This window comes from Scyliorhinus torazame, unplaced genomic scaffold (assembly GCF_047496885.1).
Source record: "Scyliorhinus torazame isolate Kashiwa2021f unplaced genomic scaffold, sScyTor2.1 scaffold_1537, whole genome shotgun sequence".
Classification (NCBI taxonomy): Eukaryota; Metazoa; Chordata; class Chondrichthyes; order Carcharhiniformes; family Scyliorhinidae; genus Scyliorhinus; species Scyliorhinus torazame.
Genome location: NW_027309264.1, coordinates 5,261 through 30,468, shown reverse-complemented (window position 1 = coordinate 30,468; position 25,208 = coordinate 5,261). Strand labels below are relative to the sequence as shown.

Here is a 25,208-nt window from a genome sequence, read left to right as displayed (position 1 = left end):
CTGGTGTATGAATACTTGTTGTTACTGCGATTGTGGAGCAACTTCACCACCGGCTGTGAAAAGACAAAGGAACAGTAACGAGGGGTCGGTGACCTTGGTGGGACCCAGACCCAGGGAGAGTCGGTGCCCGCGGGGGGGACCCGTACCCAGGGAGAGTCGGTGCCCGTGGGGGGGGCGGGGAAACGACCCGTACCCAGGGAGAGTCGGTGACCTTGGTGGGACCCAGACCCAGGGAGAGTCGGTGTCCGCGGGGGGGACCTGTACCCCAGGGAGAGTCGGTGCCCGCAGGGGGGACCTGTACCCCAGGGAGAGTCGGTGCCCGTGGGGGGGACCTGTACCCCGGGGAGAGTCAGTACCCGTGGGGGTGACCCGTACCCCGGGGAGAGTCAGTACCCGTGGGGGTGACCCGTACCCCGGGGAGAGTCAGTACCCGTGGGGGTGACCCGTACCCAGGGAGAGTCGGTGCCCGTGGGGGGGACCCATACCCAGGGAGAGTCTGTGCCCGTGGGGGGAACCCATACCCCTGGGAGTGTCGGTGTCCGTGGGGGGGGACCCATACCCAGGGAGAGACGGTGCCCGTGGGGGGGACCCATGCCCAGGGAGAGTCGATGCCCGTGGGGGGGACCCATACCCCGGGGAGAGTCGGTGCCCGTGGGGGGGGGACCCTAACCCGGGGAGAGTCGGTGCCCGTGGGGGGACCCGTACCCTGGGGAGCGTCGGTGCCCGTGGGGGGGACCCATACTCAGGGAGAGTCGGTGCCCGTGGGGGGACCCATACCCCAGGGAGAGTCGGTGCCCGTGGGGGGGACCCATACCCAGGGAGAGTCTGTGCCCGTGGGGGGAACCCATACCCAGGGAGAGTCGGTGCCCGTGGGGGGGACCCATACCCAGGGAGAGTCGGTGCCCGTGGGGGGGGACCAATACCCAGGGAGAGTCGATGCCCGTGGGGGGTGGACCCATACCTCGGGGAGAGTCGGTGCCCGTGGGGGGGACCCGTACCCTGGGGAGAGTCGGTGCCCGTGGGGGGGGGCCCATACCCAGGGAGAGTTGGTGCCCGTGGGGGGACCCATACCCCGGGGAGAGTCAGTGCCCGTGGGGGGGACCCATACCCAGGGAGAGTCGGTGCCCATGGGGGGACCCATACCCCAGGGAGAGTCGGTGCCCATGGGGGGGACCCGTACCCTGGGGAGCGTCGGTGCCCGTGGGGGGGACCCATACTCAGGGAGAGTCGGTGCCCGTGGGGGGACCCATACCCCAGGGAGAGTCGGTGCCCGTGGGGGGGACCCATACCCAGGGAGAGTCTGTGCCCGTGGGGGGAACCCATACCCAGGGAGAGTCGGTGCCCGTGGGGGGGACCCATACCCAGGGAGAGTCGGTGCCCGTGGGGGGGGACCAATACCCAGGGAGAGTCGATGCCCGTGGGGGGTGGACCCATACCTCGGGGAGAGTCGGTGCCCGTGGGGGGGACCCGTACCCTGGGGAGAGTCGGTGCCCGTGGGGGGGGGCCCATACCCAGGGAGAGTTGGTGCCCGTGGGGGGACCCATACCCCGGGGAGAGTCAGTGCCCGTGGGGGGGACCCATACCCAGGGAGAGTCGGTGCCCATGGGGGGACCCATACCCCAGGGAGAGTCGGTGCCCATGGGGGGGACCCGTACCCTGGGGAGAGTCAGTGCCCATGGGGGGGGACCCATACCCTGGGGAGTCAGTGCCCATGGGGGGGTACCCATACCCTGGGGAGGGTCAGTGCCCGTGGGGTGTACCCGTACCCCAGGGAGAGTCGGTGCCCGTGGGGTGTACCCGTACCCTGGGGAGAGTCAGTGCCCGTGGGGTGTACCCGTACCCCAGGGAGAGTCGGTGCCCATGGGGAGAAACGTACCCCGGGGGAGTCGGTGCCCGTGGGGGGGATCCGTACCCCAGGGAGAATCGGTGCCCATGGGGGTACCCGTACCCTGGAGAGAGTCAGTGCCCGTGGGGTGTACCCGTACCCTGGGGAGAGTCAGTGCCCGTGGGAGGGGGGACCCGTACCCCAGGGAGAGTTGGTGCCCATGGGGAGAAACGTACCCTGGGGAGAGTCGGTGCCCGTATGGGGTACCCGTAACCTGGGTAGAGTCGGTGCACGGGGTGGGACCCTTACCCCGGGGAGAGTCGGTGCCCATGGGGGGGAACTGTACCCCGGGGAGAGTCGGTGCCCGTGGGGGGGACCCGTACCCACGGAGAGTCGGTGCCCGTGGGAGGGGACCTGTACCCCAGGGAGAGTCGGTGCCCGTGGGGGTACCCGTACCCTGGGGAGAGTCAGTGCCCGTGTGGTGTACCCGTACCCCAGGGAGAGTCGGTGCCCGTGGGGGTACCCGTACCCCAGGGAGAGTCGGTGCCCATGGGGAGAAACGTACCCCGGGGAGAGTCGGTGCCCGTGGGGGGGATCCGTACCCCAGGGAGAATCGGTGCCCATGGGGGTACCCGTACCCTGGAGAGAGTCAGTGCCCGTGGGGTGTACCCGTACCCTGGTGAGAGTCAGTACCCGTGGGAGGGGGGACCCGTACCCCAGGGAGAGTCGGTGCCCATGGGGAGAAACGTACCCTGGGGAGAATCGGTGCCCGTATGGGGTACCCGTACCCCGGGGAGAGTCAGTGCCCGTATGGGGTACCCGTAACCTGGGTAGAGTCGGTGCACGGGGGGGGGAACCCTTACCCCGGGGAGAGTCGGTGCCCGTATGGGGTACCCGTAACCTGGGGAGAGTCGGTGCCCATGGGGGGACCTGTACCCCGGGGAGAGTCAGTGCCCGTGGAGGGGACACGTACCCCGGGTAGGCAGGGGGGGGGGGGGGGGGAAGGGGGAGGGGGAGGGGAGTTGGTAGGTGGGGGGGGGGGGGGAGGGGGAGGAGAGTTGGTAGGCGGGGGGTGGGGGGGGGGAGGAGGAGGGGGTTGAGAGTTGGTAAGCCCGGGGGGGGGGGGGGGGGGGGGGGGGGTTGGGGGGGGGGGGGGGGGGAGAGGAGAGTTGGTAGCCGCGAGCGGGGGGGCCTGTAACCTGGCAGGGATACAAACACTGACCTTGCTCGAAGCTGCAACAATTTTGCGTTCCTCTTTGGCCGAGGTTATCATCGGGATGCGACAGTCCGCACTGCACGATTCACTCCGCCGCTGCAACGCAAACCAAATACATCCCCTCAACACTCAGCATAGACTCTCGGCTATAACACACTCTGTTAAACTGTCCCTCAGTGTCAGACTCTCAGTTATAACGCTCTCTCACACACTGTCCCTCAGTGTCAGACTCTCAGTTATAACTCTCTCTCTCACACTGTCCCTCAGTATCAGACTCTCAGTTATAACACTCTCTCACACACTTTCCCTCAGTATCAGACTCTCAGTTATAACACTCTCTCTCTCACACTGTCCCTCAGTATCAGACTCTCAGTTATAACACTCTCTCTCTCTCACACTGTCCCTCAGTATCAGACTCTCAGTTATAACACTCTCTCTCTCACACTGTCCCTCAGTATCAGACTCTCAGTTATAACACTCTCCCTCTCTCACACTGTCCCTCAGTATCAGACTCTCAGTTATAACACTCTCTCTCACACACTGTTCCTCAGTATCAGACTCTCAGTTATAACACTCTCTCTCTCTCACACTGTCCCTCAGTATCAGACTCTCAGTTATAACACTCTCTCTCTCACACTGTCCCTCAGTATCAGACTCTCAGTTATAACACTCTCTCTCTCTCACACTGTCCCTCAGTATCAGACTCTCAGTTATAACGCTCTCTCTCACACACTGTCGCTCAGTATCAGACTCTCAGTTATAACACTCTCTCTCTCACACTGTCCCTCAGTATCAGACTCTCAGTTATAACGCTCTCTCTCACACACTGTCCCTCAGTATCAGACTCTCAGTTATAACACTCTCTCTCACACACTGTCCCTCAGTATCAGACTCTCAGTTATAACACTCTCTCTGTTACACTGTCCCTCAGTATCAGACTCTCAGTTATAACACTCTCTCTCACACACTGTCCCTCAGTATCAGACTCTCAGTTATAACACTCTCTCTCACACACTGTCCCTCAGTATCAGACTCTCAGTTATAACACTCTCTCACACTGACCCTCAGTATCAGACTCTCAGTGAGAACACTCTCTCTGTTACACTGTCGCTCAGTATCAGACTCTCAATTATAACACTCTCTCTGTTACACTGTCCCTCAGTATCAGACTCTCAGTTATAACACACTCTCTCTCACACTGTCCCTCAGTATCAGACTCTCAGTTATAACACTCTCTCTCACACACTGTCCCTCAGTGTCAGACTCTCAGTTATAACACTCTCTCTCTCACACTGTCCCTCAGTATCAGACTCTCAGTTATAACGCTCTCTCTCTCACACTGTCCCTCAGTATCAGACTCTCAGTTATAACACTCTCTCTGTGACACTGTCCCTCAGTATCAGACTCTCAGTTATAACACTCTCTCTGTTACACTGTCCCTCAGTGTCAGACTCTCAGTTATAACACTCTCTCTCACACTGTCCCTCAGTATCAGACTCTCAGTTATAACACTCTCTCGGTTACACTGTCCCTCAGTATCAGACTCTCAGTTATAACACTCTCTCTCACACTGTCCCTCAGTGTCTGACTCTCAGTTATAACACTCTCTCTGTTATACTGTCCCTCAGTATCAGACTCTCAGTTATAACACTCTCTCTCACACACTGTCCCTCAGTATCAGTCTCCCAGTTATAACACTCTCTCTGTTACACTGTCCCTCAGTATCAGACTCTCAGTTATAACACTCTCTCTCACACTGTCCCTCAGCATCAGACTCTCAGTTATAACACTCTCTCTCTCTCTCACTGTCCCTCAGTATAGACTCTCGGGTATAACACTCTCTCTGTTACACTGTTCCTCAGTATCAGACTCTCAGTTATAACACTCTCTCTCTCACACTGTCCCTCAGTATCAGACTCTCAGTTATAACACTCTCTCTCACACAGTCCCTCAGTATCAGGCTCTCAGTTATAACACTCTCTCTCTGTTACACTGTCCCTCAGTATCAGACTCTCAGTTATAACACTCTCTCTCTCTCACTCTCCCTCAGTATCAGACTCTCAGTTATAACACTCTCTCACACACTGTCCCTCAGTATCAGACTCTCAGTTAAAGCACTCTCTCTCTCACACTGTCCCTCAGTATCAGACTCTCAGTTATAACACTCTCTCTGTTACACTGTCCCTCAGTATCAGACTCTCAGTTATAACACTCTCTCTCACTGACTCTCAGTATAAGACTCTCCCTTATAACACTCTCTTACACACTGTCCCTCAGTATCAGACTCTCAGTTATAACACTCTCTCTGTTACACTGTCCCTCAGTATCAGACTCTGTTATAACACTCTCTCTGTTACACTGTCCCTCAGTATCAGACTCTCAGTTATAACACTCTCTCTCACACACTGTCCCTCAGTATCAGACTCTTAGTTATAACACTCTCTCTGTTACACTGTCCCTCAGTATCAGACTCTCAGTTATAACACTCTCTCTGTTACACTGTCCCTCAGTATCAGACTCTCAGTTATAACACTCTCTCTGTTACACTGTCCCTCAGTATCAGACTCTCGGCTATAACACTCTCTCACACACTGTCCCTCAGTATCAGACTCTCAGTTATAACACTCTCTCACACTGTCCCTCAGTATCAGACTCTCAGTTATAACACTCTCTCTCACACACTGTCCCTCAGTATCAGACTCTCAGTTATAACACTCTCTCACACACTGTCCCTCAGTATCAGACTCTCAGTTATAACACTCTCTCTCACACACTGTCCCTCAGTATCAGACTCTCAGTTATATCACTCTCTCTCACACACTGTCCCTCAGTATCAGACTCTCAGTTATAACGCTCTCTCTCACACACTGTCGCTCAGTATCAGACTCTCAGTTATAACACTCTCTCTCACACACTGTCCCTCAGTATCAGACTCTCAGTTATATCACTCTCTCTCTCACACTGTCCCTCAGTATCAGACTCTCAGTTATAACGCTCTCTCTCACACACTGTCCCTCAGTATCAGACTCTCAGTTATAACACACTCTCACACACACTGTCCCTCAGTATCAGACTCTCAGTTATAACACTCTCTCTGTTACACTGTCCCTCAGTATCAGACTCTCAGTTATAACACTCTCTCTCACACACTGTCCCTCAGTATCAGACTCTCAGTTAGAACACTCTCTCTCACACACTGTCCCCCAGTATCAGACTCTCAGTTATAACACTCTCTCACACTGTCCCTCAGTATCAGACTCTCAGTGAGAACACTCTCTCTGTTACACTGTCGCTCAGTATCAGACTCTCAATTATAACACTCTCTCTGTTACACTGTCCCTCAGTATCAGACTCTCAGTTATAACACACTCTCTCTCACACTGTCCCTCAGTATCAGACTCTCAGTTATAACACTCTCTCTGTGACACTGTCCCTCAGTATCAGACTCTCAGTTATAACACTCTCTCTCTGTGACACTGTCCCTCAGTATCAGACTCTCAGTTATAACACTCTCTCTGTTACACTGTCCCTCAGTATCAGACTCTCAGTTATAACACTCTCTCTCACACACTGTCCCTCAGTGTCAGACTCTCAGTTATAACACTCTCTCTGTGACACTGTCCCTCAGTATCAGACTCTCAGTTATAACACTCTCTCTGTTACACTGTCCCTCAGTGTCAGACTCTCAGTTATAACACTCTCTCTCACACTGTCCCTCAGTATCAGACTCTCAGTTATAACACTCTCTCGGTTACACTGTCCCTCAGTATCAGACTCTCAGTTATAACACTCTCTCTGTCACACTGTCCCTCAGTGTCTGACTCTCAGTTATAACACTCTCTGTTACACTGTCCCTCAGTGTCAGACTCCCAGTTATAACACTCTCTCACACACTGTCCCTCAGTATCAGACTCCCAGTTATAACACTCTCTCACACACTGTCCCTCAGTATCAGACTCTCAGTTATAACACTCTCTCTGTTATACTGTCCCTCAGTATCAGACTCTCAGTTATAACACTCTCTCTCACACACTGTCCCTCAGTATCAGTCTCCCAGTTATAACACTCTCTCTGTTACACTGTCCCTCAGTATCAGACTCTCAGTTATAACACTCTCTCTCACACTGTCCCTCAGTATCAGACTCTCAGTTATAACACTCTCTCTGTTATACTGTCCCTCAGTATCAGACTCTCAGTTATAACACTCTCTCTCACACACTGTCCCTCAGTATCAGTCTCCCAGTTATAACACTCTCTCTCTCACACTGTCCCTCAGCATCAGACTCTCAGTTATAACACTCTCTCTCACTGACTCTCAGTATAAGACTCTCCCTTATAACACTCTCTTACACACTGTCCCTCAGTATCAGACTCTCAGTTATAACACTCTCTCTCTCACACTGTCCCTCAGTATCAGACTCTCAGTTATAACACTCTCTCTGTTACACTGTCCCTCAGTGTCAGACTCTCAGTTATAACACTCTCTCTCTCACACTGTCCCTCAGTATCAGACTCTCAGTTATAACACTCTCTCACACTGTCCCTCAGTATCAGACTCTCAGTTATAACACTCTCTCTCTCACACTGTCCCTCAGTATCAGACTCTCAGTTATAACACTCTCTCTCTGTTACACTGTCCCTCAGTATCAGACTCTGTTATAACACTCTCTCTCACACTGTCCCTCAGTATCAGACTCTCAGTTATAACACTCTCTCACACTGTCCCTCAGTATCAGACTCTCAGTTATAACACTCTCTCTCTCACACTGTCCCTCAGTATCAGACTCTCAATTATAACACTCTCTCCGTTACACTGTCCCTCAGTATCAGACTCTCAGTTATAACACTCTCTCTCACACTGTGCCTCAGTATCAGACTCTCAGTTATAACACTCTCTCTCTCACACTGTCCCTCAGTATCAGACTCTCAGTTATAACACTCTCTCTCTCACACTGTCCCTCAGTATCAGACTCTCAGTTATAACACTCTCTCTCACACACTGTCCCTCAGTATCAGACTCTCAGTTATAACACTCTCTCACACACTGTCCCTCAGTATCAGACTCTCAGTTATAACACTCTCTCTGTTACACTGTCCCTCAGTATCAGACTCTCAGTTATAACACTCTCTCTCACACTGTCCCTCAGTATCAGACTCTCAGTTATAACACTCTCTCTCTCACATTGTCCCTCAGTATCAGACTCTCAGTTATAACACTCTCTCTGTTACACTGTCCCTCAGTATCAGACTCTCAGTTATAACACTCTCTCTCACACACTGTCCCTCAGTATCAGACTCTTAGTTATAACACTCTCTCTGTTACACTGTCCCTCAGTATCAGACTCTCAGTTATAACACTCTCTCTCTCACACTGTCCCTCAGTATCAGACTCTCAGTTATAACACTCTCTCTCTCACACTGTCCCTCAGTATCAGACTCAGTTATAACACTCTCTCTCACACTGTCCCTCAGTATCAGACTCTCAGTTATAACACTCTCTCTCACACACTGTCCCTCAGTATCAGACTCTCAGTTATAACACTCTCTCTCTCACACTGTCCCTCAGTATCAGACTCAGTTATAACACTCTCTCTCTCACACTGTCCCTCAGTATCAGACTCTCAGTTATAACACTCTCTCTCTCACACTGTCCCTCAGTATCAGACTCAGTTATAACACTCTCTCTGTTACACTGTCCCTCAGTATCAGACTCTCAGTTATAACACTCTCTCTCTGTCACACTGTGCTCAGTATCAGACTCTCAGTTATAACACTCTCTCTCTCACACTGTCCCTCAGTATCAGACTCTCAGTTATAACACTCTCTCACACACTGTCCCTCAGTATCAGACTCTCAGTTATAACACTCTCTCTCTCACACTGTCCCTCAGTATCAGACTCTCAGTTATAACACTCTCTCTCTCACACTGTCCCTCAGTATCAGACTCTCAGTTATAACACTCTCTCACACACTGTCCCTCAGTATCAGACTCTCAGTTATAACACTCTCTCTCACACACTGTCCCTCAGTATCAGAATCTCAGTTATAACACTCTCTCTCTCACACTGTCCCTCAGTATCAGACTCTCAGTTATAACACTCTCTCACACACTGTCCCTCAGTATCAGACTCTCAGTTATAACACTCTCTCACACTGTCCCTCAGTCTCAGACTCTCGGGTATAACACTCTCTCTGTTACACTGTCCTTCAGTATCAGACTCTCAGTTATAATACTCTCTCACACTGTCCCTCAGTATCAGACTCTCAGTTATAACACTCTCTCTCTCACACTGTCCCTCAGTATCAGACTCTCAGTTATAACACTCTCTCTCTCACACTGTCCCTGTGTCAGACTCTCAGTTATAACACTCTCTCTCTCACACACTGTCCCTCAGTATCAGACTCTCAGTTATAACACACTCTCTCACACACTGTCCCTCAGTATGAGACTGTCAGTTATAACACTCTCTCTCTCACACTGTCCCTCAGTATCAGACTCTCAGTTATAACACTCTCCCTGTTACACTGTCCCTCAGTATCAGACTCTCAGTTATAACACTCTCTATCACACACTGTGACTCAGTATCAGACTGTCAGTTATAACACTCTCTCTCACACACTGTCCCTCAGTATCAGACTCTCAGTTATAACACTCTCTCACACACTGTCCCTCAGTATCAGACTCTCAGTTATAACACTCTCTCTCACACACTGTCTCTCAGTGTCAGACTCTCAGTTATAACACTCTCTCTCACACTGTCCCTCAGTAACAGACTCTCAGTTATAACACTCTCTCACACACACTGTCCCTCAGTATCAGACTCTCAGTTATAACACTCTCCCTGTTACACTGTCCCTCAGTATCAGACTCTCAGTTATAACACTCTCTCTCACACACTGTCCCTCTGTATCAGACTCTCAGTTATAACACTCTCTCTCACACACTGTCCCTCAGTATCAGACTCTCAGTTATAACACTCGCTCTGTTACACTGTCCCTCAGTATCAGACTCTCAGTTATAACACTCTCTCTCACACATTGTCCCTCTGTATCAGACTCTCAGTTATAACACTCTCTCTCTCACACTGTCCCTCAGTATCAGACTCTCAGTTATAACACTCTCTCTCACACACTGTCCCTCAGTATCAGACTCTCAGTTATAACACTCTCTCTGTTACACTGTCCCTCAGTATCAGACTCTCAGTTATAACACTCTCTCTCTCTCACTGTCCCTCAGTATAGACTCTCGGGTAGAACACTCTCTCTCTCACACTGTCCCTCAGTATCAGACTCTCAGTTATAACACTCTCTCTCACACACTGTCCCTCAGTATCAGACTCTCGGGTAGAACACTCTCTCTCTCACACTGTCCCTCAGTATCAGACTCTCAGTTATAACACTCTCTCTCACACACTGTCCCTCAGCATCAGACTCTCAGTTATAACACTCTCTCTCTCTCTCTCACTGTCCCTCAGTATAGACTCTCGGGTATAACACTCTCTCTGTTACACTGTTCCTCAGTATCAGACTCTCAGTTATAACACTCTCTCTCTCACACTGTCCCTCAGTATCAGACTCTGAGTTATAACACTCTCTCTCACACAGTCCCTCAGTATCAGGCTCTCAGTTATAACACTCTCTCTCTGTTACACTGTCCCTCAGTATCAGACTCTCAGTTATAACACTCTCTCTCTCTCACTCTCCCTCAGTATCAGACTCTCAGTTATAACACTCTCTCACACACTGTCCCTCAGTATCAGACTCTCAGTTATAACACTCTCCCTGTTACACTGTCCCTCAGTATCAGACTCTCAGTTATAACACTCTCTATCACACACTGTGACTCAGTATCAGACTGTCAGTTATAACACTCTCTCTCACACACTGTCCCTCAGTATCAGACTCTCAGTTATAACACTCTCTCACACACTGTCCCTCAGTATCAGACTCTCAGTTATAACACTCTCCCTGTTACACTGTCCCTCAGTATCAGACTCTCAGTTATAACACTCTCTCTCACACACTGTCCCTCTGTATCAGACTCTCAGTTATAACACTCTCTCTCACACACTGTCCCTCAGTATCAGACTCTCAGTTATAACACTCGCTCTGTTACACTGTCCCTCAGTATCAGACTCTCAGTTATAACACTCTCTCTCACACATTGTCCCTCTGTATCAGACTCTCAGTTATAACACTCTCTCTCTCACACTGTCCCTCAGTATCAGACTCTCAGTTATAACACTCTCTCTCACACACTGTCCCTCAGTATCAGACTCTCAGTTATAACACTCTCTCTGTTACACTGTCCCTCAGTATCAGACTCTCAGTTATAACACTCTCTCTCTCTCACTGTCCCTCAGTATAGACTCTCGGGTAGAACACTCTCTCTCTCACACTGTCCCTCAGTATCAGACTCTCAGTTATAACACTCTCTCTCACACACTGTCCCTCAGTATCAGACTCTCGGGTAGAACACTCTCTCTCTCACACTGTCCCTCAGTATCAGACTCTCAGTTATAACACTCTCTCTCACACACTGTCCCTCAGCATCAGACTCTCAGTTATAACACTCTCTCTCTCTCTCACTGTCCCTCAGTATAGACTCTCGGGTATAACACTCTCTCTGTTACACTGTTCCTCAGTATCAGACTCTCAGTTATAACACTCTCTCTCTCACAATGTCCCTCAGTATCAGACTCTGAGTTATAACACTCTCTCTCACACAGTCCCTCAGTATCAGGCTCTCAGTTATAACACTCTCTCTCTGTTACACTGTCCCTCAGTATCAGACTCTCAGTTATAACACTCTCTCTCTCTCACTCTCCCTCAGTATCAGACTCTCAGTTATAACACTCTCTCACACACTGTCCCTCAGTATCAGACTCTCAGTTATAACACTCTCTCTCACACACTGTCCCTCAGTATCAGACTCTCAGTTATAACACTCTCTCTGTTACACTGTCCCTCAGTATCAGACTCTCAGTTATAACACTCTCTCTCACTGACTCTCAGTATCAGACTCTCCCTTATAACACTCTCTTACACACTGTCCCTCAGTATCAGACTCTCAGTTATAACACTCTCTCTCTCACACTGTCCCTCAGTATCAGACTCTCAGTTATAACACTCTCTCACACACACTGTCCCTCAGTATCAGACTCTCAGTTATAACACTCTCTCTCTCACACTGTCCCTCAGTATCAGACTCTCAGTTATCACACTCTCTCTCTCTCACACTGTCCCTCAGTCTCAGACTCTCAGTTATAACACTCTCTCTCACACACTGTCCCTCAGTATCAGATTCTCAGTTATAACACTCTCTCTCTCACACTGTCCCTCAGTATCAGACTCTCAGTTATAACACTCTCTCTCACACTGTCCCTCAGTATCAGATTCTCAGTTATAACACTCTCTCTCTCACACTGTCCCTCAGTATCAGACTCTCAGTTATAACACTCTCTCTCTCACACTGTCCCTCAGTATCAGACTGTCAGTTTTCACACTCTCTCTCACACTGTCCCTCAGTATCAGACTCTCAGTTATAACGCTCTCTCACACACTGTCCCTCAGTATCAGACTCTCAGTTATAACACTCTCTCTGTTACACTGTCCCTCAGTATCAGACTCTCAGTTATAACACTCTCTCTGTTACACTGTCCCTCAGTATCAGACTCTCAGTTATAACACTCTCTCTCTCTCTCACACTGTCCCTCAGTATCAGACTCTCAGTTATAACACTCTCTCTCTGTTACACTGTCCCTCAGTATCAGACTCAGTTATAACACTCTCTCTCACACACTGTCCCTCAGTATCAGACTCTCAGTTATAACACTCTCTCTCACACACTGTCCCTCAGTATCAGACTCTCAGTTATAACACTCTCTCAAACACTGTCCCTCAGTATCAGACTCTCAGTTATAACACTCTCTCACACTGTCCCTCAGTTACAGACTCTCAGTTATAACACTCTCTCTGTTACACTGTCCCTCAGTATCAGACTCTCAGTTATAACACTCTCTCTCACACTGTCCCTCTGTTTCAGACTCTCAGTTATAACACTCTCTCTCTCACACTGTCCCTCAGTATCAGACTCTCAGTTATAACACTCTCTCACACACACTGTTCCTCAGTATCAGACTCTCAGTTATAACACTCTCTCTGTTACACTGTCCCTCAGTATCAGACTCTCAGTTATAACACTCTCTCTCTCACTGTCCCTCAGTATCAGACTCTCAGTTATAACACTCTCTCACACACTGTCCCTCAGTATCAGACTCTCAGTTATAACACTCTCTCTGTTACACTGTCCCTCAGTATCAGACTCTCAGTTATAACACTCTCTCACACACAGTCCCTCAGTATCAGACTCTCAGTTATAACACTCTCTCTGTCACACAGTCCCTCAGTATCAGACTCTCAGTTATAACACTCTCTCTCACACACTGTCCCTCAGTATCAGACTCTCAGTTAATACACTCTCTCTCTCACACTGCCCCTCAGTATCAGACTCTCAGTTATAACACTCTCTCTCACACTGTCCCTCAGTATCAGACTGTCAGTTATAACACTCTCTCGGTTACACTGTCCCTCAGTATCAGACTCTCAGTTATAACACTCTCTCTCTCACACTGTCCCTCAGTATCAGACTCTCAGTTATAAGACTCTCTCTCTCACACTGTCCCTCAGTATCAGACTCTCAGTTATAACACTCTCTCTCACACTGTCCCTCAGTATCAGACTCTCAGTTATAACACTCTCTCTCACACACTGTCCATCAGTGTCAGACTCTCAGTTATAACACTCTCTCTGTTACACTGTCCCTCAGTATCAGACTCTCAGTTATAACACTCTCTCTCTCACACTGCCCCTCAGTATCAGACTCTCAGTTATAACACTCTCTCTCACACTGTCCCTCAGTATCAGACTGTCAGTTATAACACTCTCTCGGTTACACTGTCCCTCAGTATCAGACTCTCAGTTATAACACACTCTCTCACACTGTCCCTCAGTATCAGACTCTCAGTTATAACACTCTCTCACACACTGTCCCTCAGTATCAGACTCTCAGTTATAACACTCTCTCTCACACTGTCCCTCAGTATCAGACTCTCAGTTATAAGACTCTCTCTCTCACACTGCCCCTCAGTATCAGACTCTCAGTTATAACACTCTCTCTCACACTGTCCCTCAGTATCAGACTGTCAGTTATAACACACTCTCTCACACTGTCCCTCAGTATCAGACTCTCAGTTATAACACTCTCTCTCTCACACTGTCCCTCTGTATCAGACTTTCAGTTATAACACACTCTCTCGCACACTGGCCCTCAGTATCAGGCTGTCAGTTATAACACTCTCTCTCTGTCACACTGTCCCTCAGTATCAGACTCTCAGTTATAACACTCTCTCTCTGTCACACAGTCCCTCAGTATCAGACTCTCAGTTATAACACTCTCTCTCTCACACTGTCCCTCATTATCAGACTCTCAGTTATAACACTCTCTCTCACACAGTGTCCCTGAGTATCAGACTCTCAGTTATAACACTCTCTCTCTCACACTGTCCCTCAGTATCAGATTCTCAGTTATAACACTCTCTCTCTGTCACACTGTCCCTCAGTATCAGACTCTCAGTTATAACACTCTCTCTCTGTCACACAGTCCCTCAGTATCAGACTCTCAGTTATAACACTCTCTCTCTCACACTGTCCCTCATTATCAGACTCTCAGTTATAACACTCTCTCTCTCACACTGTCCCTCAGTATCAGACTCTCAGTTATAACACTCTCTCACACACTGTCCCTCAGTATCAGACTCTCAGTTATAACACTCTCTCTCACACTGTCCCTCAGTATCAGACTCTCAGTTATAACACTCTCTCTGTTACACTGTCCCTCTGTATCAGACTCTCAGTTATAACACTCTCTCTCTCACACTGTCCCTCAGTATCAGACTCTCAGTTATAACACTCTCTCTGTTACACTGTCCTTCAGTATCAGACTCTCAGTTATAAAACTCTCTCACACACTGACCCTCAGTATCAGACTCTCAGTTATAACACTCTCTCTCTCACACTGTCCCTCAGTATCAGACTCTCAGTTATAACACACTCTCTCTCACACTGTCCCTCAGTATCAGACTCTCAGTTATAACACTCTGTCTCACTCTGTCCCTCAGTATCAGACTCTCAGTTATAACACTCTCTCTCACACTGTCCCTCAGTATCAGACTCTCAGTTATAACACTCTCTCTCACACACTGTCCCTCAGTATCAGACTCTCAGTTATAACTCTCTCTCTGTCACACTGTCCCTCAGTATCAGATTCTCAGTTATAACACTCTCTCTCACACACTGTCCCTCAGTATCAGACTCTCAGTTATAACTCTCTCTCTGTTACACTGTCCCTCAGTGTCAGACTCTCAGTTATAACACTCTCTCTCTCACACTGTCCCTCAGTATCAGACTCTCAGTTATAACACTCTCTCTCTCACACACTGTCCCTCAGTATCAGACTCTCCGTTATAACACTCTCTCTCACACTGTCCCTCAGTATCAGACTCTCAGTTATAACACTCTCTCTGTTACACTGTCCCTCATTATCAGACTCTCAGTTATAACACTCTCTCTCTCACACTGTCCCTCAGTGTCAGACTCTCAGTTATAACACTCTCTCTCACACTGCCCCTCAGTATCAGACTCTCAGTTATAACACTCTCTCTCACACTGTCCCTCAGTATCTGACTCTCAGTTAGAACACTCTCTCTGTTACACTGTCCCTCAGTATCAGACTCTCAGTTATAACACTCTCTCTCACACACTGTCCCTCAGTATCAGACTCTCAGTTATAACACTCTCTCTCTCACACTGTCCCTCAGTATCAGACTCTCAGTTATAACACTCTCTCTCTCACACTGCCCCTCAGTATCAGACTCTCAGTTATAACACTCTCTCTCACACACTGTCCCTCAGTATCAGACTCTCAGTTATAACACTCTCTCTCTCACACTGTCCCTCTGTATCAGACTCTCAGTTATAACACACTCTCTCTCACACTGGCCCTCAGTATCAGGCTGTCAGTTATAACACTCTCTCTCTGTTACACTGTCCCTCAGTATCAGACTCTTGTTATAACACTCTCTCTCTCACACTGTCCCTCAGTTACAGAATCTCAGTTATAACACTCTCTCTCTCACACTGTCCCTCAGTATCAGACTCTCAGTTATAACACTCTCTCTCACACACTGTCCCTCAGTATCAGACTCTCAGTTATAACTCTCTCTCTGTCACACTGTCCCTCAGTATCGGATTCTCAGTTATAACACTCTCTCTCACACACTGTCCCTCAGTATCAGACTCTCAGTTATAACTCTCTCTCTGTTACACTGTCCCTCAGTGTCAGACTCTCAGTTATAACACTCTCTCTCTCACACTGTCCCTCAGTATCAGACTCTCAGTTATAACACTCTCTCTCTCACACTGTCCCTCAGTATCAGACTCTCAGTTATAACACTCTCTCTCTCACACACTGTCCCTCAGTATCAGACTCTCCGTTATAACACTCTCTCTCACACTGTCCCTCAGTATCAGACTCTCAGTTATAACACTCTCTCTGTTATACTGTCCCTCAGTATCAGACTCTCAGTTATAACACTCTCTCTCACACACTGTCCCTCAGTATCAGACTCTCAGTTATAACACTCTCTCTCTCACACTGTCCCTCAGTATCAGACTCTCAGTTATAACACTCTCTCTGTTATACTGTCCCTCAGTATCAGACTCTCAGTTATAACACTCTCTCTCACACACTGTCCCTCAGTATCAGACTCTCAGTTATAACACTCTCTCTGTTATACTGTCCCTCAGTATCAGACTCTCAGTTATAACACTCTCTCTCTCACACTGTCCCTCAGTATCAGACTCTCAGTTATAACACTCTCTCTCTGCCACTGTCCCTCAGTATCAGACTCTCAGTTATAACACTCTCTCTCTCACACTGTCCCTCAGTATCAGACTCTCAGTTATAACACTCTCTCTCACACACTGTCCCTCAGTATCAGACTCTCAGTTATAACACTCTCTCTCACACACTGTCCCTCAGTATCAGACTCTCAGTTATAACACTCTCTCTCACACTGGCCCTCAGTATCAGACTCTCAGTTATAACACTCTCTCACACACTGTCCCTCAGTATCAGACTCTCAGTTATAACACTCTCTCTCACACTGGCCCTCAGTATCAGACTCTCAGTTATAACACTCTCTCACACACTGTCCCTCAGTATGAGACTCTCAGTTATCACTCTCTCTCTCTCACACTGTCCCTCAGTATCAGACTCTCAGTTATAACTCTCTCACACACTGTCCCTCAGTATCAAACTCTCAGTTAGAACACTCTCTCTCACACACTGTCCCTCAGTATCAGACTCTCAGTTATAACACTCTCTCTGTTACACTGTCCCTCAGTATCAGACTCTCAGTTATAACACTCTCTCTCTCACACTGTCCCTCAGTATCAGACTCTCAGTTATAACACTCTCTCTGTTATACTGTCCCTCAGTATCAGACTCTCAGTTATAACACTCTCTCTCACACTGTCCCTCAGTATCAGACTCTCAGTTATAACACTCTCTCTCTCACACTGTCCCTCAGTGTCAGACTCTCAGTTATAACACTCTCTCTGTCACACTGCCCCTCAGTATCAGACTCTCAGTTATAACACTCTCTCTCACACACTGTCCCTCAGTATCAGACTCTCAGTTATAACACTCTCTCTCACACTGTCCCTCAGTATCAGACTCTCAGTTATAACAGTCTCTCTCTCACACTGTCCCCCAGTATCAGACTCTCAGTTATAACACTCTCTCACACACTGTCCCTCAGTATCAGACTCTCAGTTATAACACTCTCTCTGTTACACTGTCCCTCAGTATCAGACTCTCAGTTATAACACTCTCTCTCACACACTGTCCCTCAGTATCAGACTCTCAGTTATAACACTCTCTCTCACACACTGTCCCTCAGTATCAGACTCTCAGTTATAACACTCTCTCTCTCTCACTGTCCCTCAGTATAGACTCTCGGGTAGAACACTCTCTCTCTCACACTGTCCCTCAGTATCAGACTCTCAGTTATAACACTCTCTCTCACACACTGTCCCTCAGTATCAGACTCTCGGGTAGAACACTCTCTCTCTCACACTGTCCCTCAGTATCAGACTCTCAGTTATAACACTCTCTCTCACACACTGTCCCTCAGTATCAGACTCTCAGTTATAACACTCACTCTCTCACACTGTCCCTCAGTATCAGACTCTCAGTTATAACACTCTCTCTCTCTCTCACTGTCCCTCAGCATCAGACTCTCAGTTATAACACTCTCTCTCACTGACTCTCAGTATCAGACTCTCCGTTATAACACTCTCTCACACACTGTCCCTCAGTATCAGACTCTCAGTTATAACACTCTCTCTCTCTCACACTGTCGCTCAGTATCAGACTCTCAGTTATAACACTCTCCCTGTTACACTGTCCCTCAGTATCAAACTCTCAGTTATAACACTCTCTCTCACACACTGTCCCTCAGTATCAGACTCTCAGTTATAACACTCTCTCTCACACACTGTCCCTCACTATCAGACTCTCAGTTATAACACTCTCTCTCTGTTACACTGTCCCTCAGTATCAGACTCTCAGTTATAACACTCTCTCTCTCACACTGTCCCTCAGTATCAGACTCTCAGTAATAACACTCTCTCTGTTACACTGTCCCTCAGTATCAGACTCTCAGTTATAACACTCTCTCTCACACACTGTCCCTCACTATCAGACTCTCAGTTATAACACTCTCTCACACACTGTCCCTCAGTATCAGACTCTCAGTTATAACACTCTCTCTCACACTGGCCCTCAGTATCAGACTCTCAGTTATAACACTCTCTCACACACTGTCCCTCAGTATGAGACTCTCAGTTATCACTCTCTCTCTCTCACACTGTCCCTCAGTATCAGACTCTCAGTTATAACTCTCTCACACACTGTCCCTCAGTATCAAACTCTCAGTTAGAACACTCTCTCTCACACACTGTCCCTCAGTATCAGACTCTCAGTTATAACACTCTCTCTGTTACACTGTCCCTCAGTATCAGACTCTCAGTTATAACACTCTCTCTCTCACACTGTCCCTCAGTATCAGACTCTCAGTTATAACACTCTCTCTGTTATACTGTCCCTCAGTATCAGACTCTCAGTTATAACACTCTCTCTCACACTGTCCCTCAGTATCAGACTCTCAGTTATAACACTCTCTCTCTCACACTGTCCCTCAGTATCAGACTCTCAGTTATAACAGTCTCTCTCTCTCACACTGTCCCCCAGTATCAGACTCTCAGTTATAACACTCTCTCACACACTGTCCCTCAGTATCAGACTCTCAGTTATAACACTCTCTCTGTTACACTGTCCCTCAGTATCAGACTCTCAGTTATAACACTCTCTCTCACACACTGTCCCTCAGTATCAGACTCTCAGTTATAACACTCTCTCTCACACACTGTCCCTCAGTTTCAGACTCTCAGTTATAACACTCTCTCTCTCTCACTGTCCCTCAGTATAGACTCTCGGGTAGAACACTCTCTCTCTCACACTGTCCCTCAGTATCAGACTCTCAGTTATAACACTCTCTCTCACACACTGTCCCTCAGTATCAGACTCTCGGGTAGAACACTCTCTCTCTCACACTGTCCCTCAGTATCAGACTCTCAGTTATAACACTCTCTCTCACACACTGTCCCTCAGTATCAGACTCTCAGTTATAACACTCACTCTCTCACACTGTCCCTCAGTATCAGACTCTCAGTTATAACACTCTCTCTCTCTCTCACTGTCCCTCAGCATCAGACTCTCAGTTATAACACTCTCTCTCACTGACTCTCAGTATCAGACTCTCCGTTATAACACTCTCTCTGTTACACTGTCCCTCAGTATCAGACTCTCAGTTATAACACTCTCTCTCTCTCACACTGTCGCTCAGTATCAGACTCTCAGTTATAACACTCTCTCTGTTACACTGTCCCTCAGTATCAGACTCTCAGTTATAACACTCTCTCTCACATTGTCCCTCAGTATCAGACTCTCAGTTATAACACTCTCTCTCACACACTGTCCCTCAGTGTCAGACTCTCAGTTATAACACTCTCTCTCTCTCTCACACTGTCCCTCAGTATCAGACTCTCAGTTATAACACTCTCTCTCTCTCACACTGTCCCTCAGTATCAGACTCACAGTTATCACACTCTCTCTGTTACACTGTCCCTCAGTATCAGACTCTCAGTTATAACACTCTCTCTCACACTGTCCCTCAGTATCAGACTCAGTTATAACACTCTCTCTGTTACACTGTTCCTCAGTATCAGACTCTCAGTTATAACACTCTCTCTCTGCCACTGTCCCTCAGTATCAGACTCTCAGTTATAACACTCTCTCTCTCACACTGTCCCTCAGTATCAGACTCTCAGTTATAACACTCTCTCACACACTGTCCCTCAGTATCAGACAGTCAGTTATAACACTCTCTCTCTCACACTGTCCCTCAGTATCAGACTCTCAGTTATAACACTCTCTCTGTTACACTGTCCCTCAGTATCAGACTCTCAGTTATAACACTCTCTCTCACACACTGTCCCTCAGTATCAGACTCTCAGTTATAACACTCTCTCACACACACTGTCCCTCAGTATCAGACTCTCAGTTATAACACTCTCTCTGTTACACTGTCCCTCAGTATCAGACTCTCAGTTATAACACTCTCTCTCTGTCACACTGTCCCTCAGTATCAGACTCTCAGTTATAACACTCTCTCTCTCACACTGTCCCTCAGTATCAGACTCTCAGTTATAACACTCTCTCTCTCTCTCTCACACTGTCCCTCAGTATCAGACTCTCAGTTATAACACTCTCTCTCACACTGTCCCTCAGTATCAGACTCTCAGTTATAACACTCTCTCTCTGTTACACTGTCCCTCAGTATCAGACTCTCGGTTATAACACTCTCTCACACACTGTCCCTCAGTATCAGACTCTCAGTTATAACACTCTCTCTCTGTTACACTGTCCCTCAGTATCAGACTCTCAGTTATAACACTCTCTCTCACACTGTCCCTCAGTATCAGACTCTCAGTTATAACACTCTCTCTCACACTGTCCCTCAGTATCAGACTCTCAGTTATAACACTGTCTGTTACACTGTCCCTCAGTATCAGACTCTCAGTTATAACACTCTCTCTCACACTGTCCCTCAGTATCAGACTCTCAGTTATAACACTCTCTCTCACACTGGCCCTCAGTATCAGACTCTCAGTTATAACACTCTCTCTCACACACTGTCCCTCAGTATCAGACTCTCAGTTATAACACTCTCTCTGTTACACTGTCCCTCAGTATCAGACTCTCAGTTATAACACTCTCTCTCACACACTGTCCATCAGTGTCAGACTCTCAGTTATAACACTCTCTCTGTTACACTGTCCCTCAGTATCAGACTCTCAGTTATAACACTCTCTCTCACACACTGTCCCTCAGTGTCAGACTCTCAGTTATAACACTCTCTCTGTTACACTGTCCCTCAGTATCATACTCTCAGTTATAACACTCTCTCTGTTACACTGTCCCTCAGTATCAGACTCTCAGTTATAACACTCTCTCTGTTACACTGTCCCTCAGTATCAGACTCTCAGTTATAACACTCTCTCACACACACTGTCCCTCAGTATCAGACTCTCAGTTATAACACTCTCTGTTACACTGTCCCTCAGTATCAGACTCTCAGTTATAACACTCTCTCTCACACTGTCCCTCAGTATCAGACTCTCAGTTATAACACTCTCTCTCACACTGGCCCTCAGTGTCAGACTCTCAGTTATAACACTCTCTCACACACACTGTCCCTCAGTATCAGGCTCTCAGTTATAACACTCTCTCTGTTACACTGTCCCTCAGTATCAGACTGTCAGTTATAACACTCTCTCTGTTACACTGTCCCTCAGTATCAGACTCTCAGTTATAACACTCTCTCTCACACACTGTCCCTCAGTATCAGACTCTCAGTTATAACACTCTCTCTGTTACACTGTCCCTCAGTATAAGACTCTCAGTTATAACACTCTCTCTCACACACTGTCCCTCAGTGTCAGACTCTCAGTTATAACACTCTCTCTGTTACACTGTCCCTCAGTATCAGACTCTCAGTTATAACACTCTCTCTGTTACAATGTACCTCAGTATCAGACTCCCAGTTATAACACTCTCTCTCACACACTGTCTCTCAGTGTCAGACTCTCAGTTATAACACTCTCTCTCTCACACTGTCCCTCAGTATCAGACTCTCAGTTATAACACTCTCTCTCACACTGTCCCTCAGTAACAGACTCTCAGTTATAACACTCTCTCACACACACTGTCCCTCAGTATCAGACTCTCAGTTATAACACTCTCCCTGTTACACTGTCCCTCAGTATCAGACTCTCAGTTATAACTCTCTCTCTCACACTGTCCCTCAGTAACAGACTCTCAGTTATAACACTCTCTCTCTCACACTGTCCCTCAGTATCAGACTCTCAGTTATAACACTCTCTCTCACACTGTCCCTCAGTATCAGACTCTCAGTTATAACACTCTCCCTGTTACACTGTCCCTCAGTATCAGACTCTCAGTTATAACACTCTCTCTCACACTGTCCCTCAGTATCAGACTCTCAGTTATAACACTCTCTCTCTGTTACACTGTCCCTCAGTATCAGACTCTCAGTTATAACACTCTCTCTCACACTGTCCATCAGTATCAGACTCTCAGTTATAACACTCTCTCACACTGTCCCTCAGTATCAGACTCTCAGTTATAACACTCTCTCTCTCACACTGTCCCTCAGTATCAGACTCTCAGTTATAACACTCTCTCTGTTACACTGTCCCTCAGTATCAGACTCTCAGTTATAACACTCTCTCTCTCACACGGTCCCTCAGTATCAGACTCTCCGTTATAACACTCTCTCCGCCGCGCACCCCATACCTTTAATGCGAGCTGGCAGTCCTCCACCAGCCCCTCAATGAGATAGTATTTTGCCTCGAGCTGTAGCTCCTCGATTTCCCGCACAGACTCGGGTAGGGGTACTGCGCCGTCACGTAGGTAGTTAAGCAGAGTGCCAAAGTGCTTCCCGCACCTGTCGACCAGGATCCAGCCTGCGGGTTAGTCACAGGGAGTGAGTGAGGGAATAGTGAGGGTACCCAGAATGCACTCGTGTGTACCAGAGCCAGCCAGCCTCACCCCGCTCCCCTTGACCCTCAGCCCACACATTCAGCTCGTCAGGCAATAATCCACCGCCCTCCCCAAATCCTCAACTGACCAGCACTCGTTCTCAGTCTCGTCCCAGTCACCCACCTCCCACTCGCCCCGATCCTCCCGTCAACAGGGACAGACTCTCCCTCGCTCTGTCCCCGACTCCCCCGCCTCGCAATTTCAAACCCATCTAAATCTTCTCTCGACATTCTCTTCCCCAAGGAGAACAGGCCCCACCTTCTCCAATCTGCCGCCGTCAGAGGTTCCTCCTCCCCGGAATCGTTCTTTCCAAACCTTTTGAGATTCATACCCTCGGGCTCCCAGATCCCTCTGCATCCTCAGAGCTCTGCAATCTCTCTCCATTTAGACAATAAGCCTCGTTTTTCAAACTGCTTCTGCCAAAATGGACCATTTCACATTTTTCCCCATTATACTCCATTTGCCAGATTTCTTCCCCACTCGCTGAATCCACCCTTTGAAGCCTCCTTGCGTCTTCTTCACAACTTACTTTCCTACCCAACTTCATGCCGTCAATGAATTTAACAACCGCCCCTTCATCCAGGTCATTTTTATAAATACTAAAAGGTTGACATCCCAGCACTGATCCCTTTGTTTACAGAACCTCCTGCCTCTTGTACTCTGCGCCCCGTTAATAAATCCCAGGATGCTGTTCGCTTTATTAACTGAGCTCTCGCTCAACCTGTCCCGACCATCACCGATTTATACACAGACCCCCCACCCCCCCTGCTCCTGCCGTCCCCATTTACAATTGTACCCTTTACTTTAAATCGTCTCTACACGTTTTTCCCACCAAAATAAACCACTTCATATTTCTCTGTGTTAAACTGTATCTGCCACTTGCCCGCCCACTTGTCTAGTCAATGTCCTGCTGAAGTCTCTTCTCTCACGTTTCAATGCAGTCAGTGAATTGACAATAAGGTGTCTTGCTTTCTCCCCCACAGCGCCCGCCCCCCCCCCCCCCACATCTCCCGCCCACCCACCGCCATCGCCCCCTTGGAAGGTGCGGGAGAGAAGCGAGACCTTCATGGTCCGTCAGGACCTCCATGTTGCCACTGAACATGGCCTTGAGGACGGTCTCTTGCTTGGAGAGGGTCTGCACCGTGGTGTAGTGGAGGCAGCCCCCTACGTTGAGCTTGACGTACTTGCTGCTGCTGGGGACTGAGGGGCTTGCCGTCGGCGGGGGGCAGGGCTGGAGAGGCCATGAGCAGAATGGGACCCTCAGCCCTCTCCCCTGGAGGATCCGACATCCCGGACATGCCCTACCAGAGCCGGGGGGGGGGGTTGGTGATGTCCCTTTAAGGGATCCCTAGCAGGAGATGGTCCCTTTAAATCGTCAATAAGGTCAGGGGTTGTCCCTTTAACTGTGAAAAGGGGAGGGGCAAACAAAACGGAAGGACCCTCCAAATCTGGAAGGGCGGGGGCCACAATACAGTAAAGGGGATGGTCCCTTTAAGTCTTAAGGGGGGAGGCCAAAGGAAAGGGAGTGGTCCCTTTAATTTTTTTTTAAAGGGGTGGTTGGGGGGGGGGGGGTCGCTTCAGATCTCAAAATTGGGGGTGGTTGGGGATAACAGGTCAGGTCCCTTTAAATCTTAAAGGGGACACCAAAATAATGGGAGGGTGGACCCTTTAAGTCTTAAAGGGACACCCACACTGAACGCGAAAGGCGTCACAAAAAGCCCGCAAGGGGCGAGCGGACACAGGGGGGGGTTGGTGGGAGCGCCTGAGGCCCGGGGGTGGGGGTGAGGGCGGCCGCCTCCGAGAAGAGCGGCGACAATCAGCAGGCCGCCGCCACCATCGACCGCCGCCGATTGACGGGA

The 25,208-nt window shown here is 48.6% G+C and overlaps 1 pseudogene; it reads right to left on the bottom strand.

The window, feature by feature from the left end:
- On the bottom strand, nucleotides 1-25,208 carry LOC140407400 (BTB/POZ domain-containing adapter for CUL3-mediated RhoA degradation protein 3-like; annotated as a pseudogene).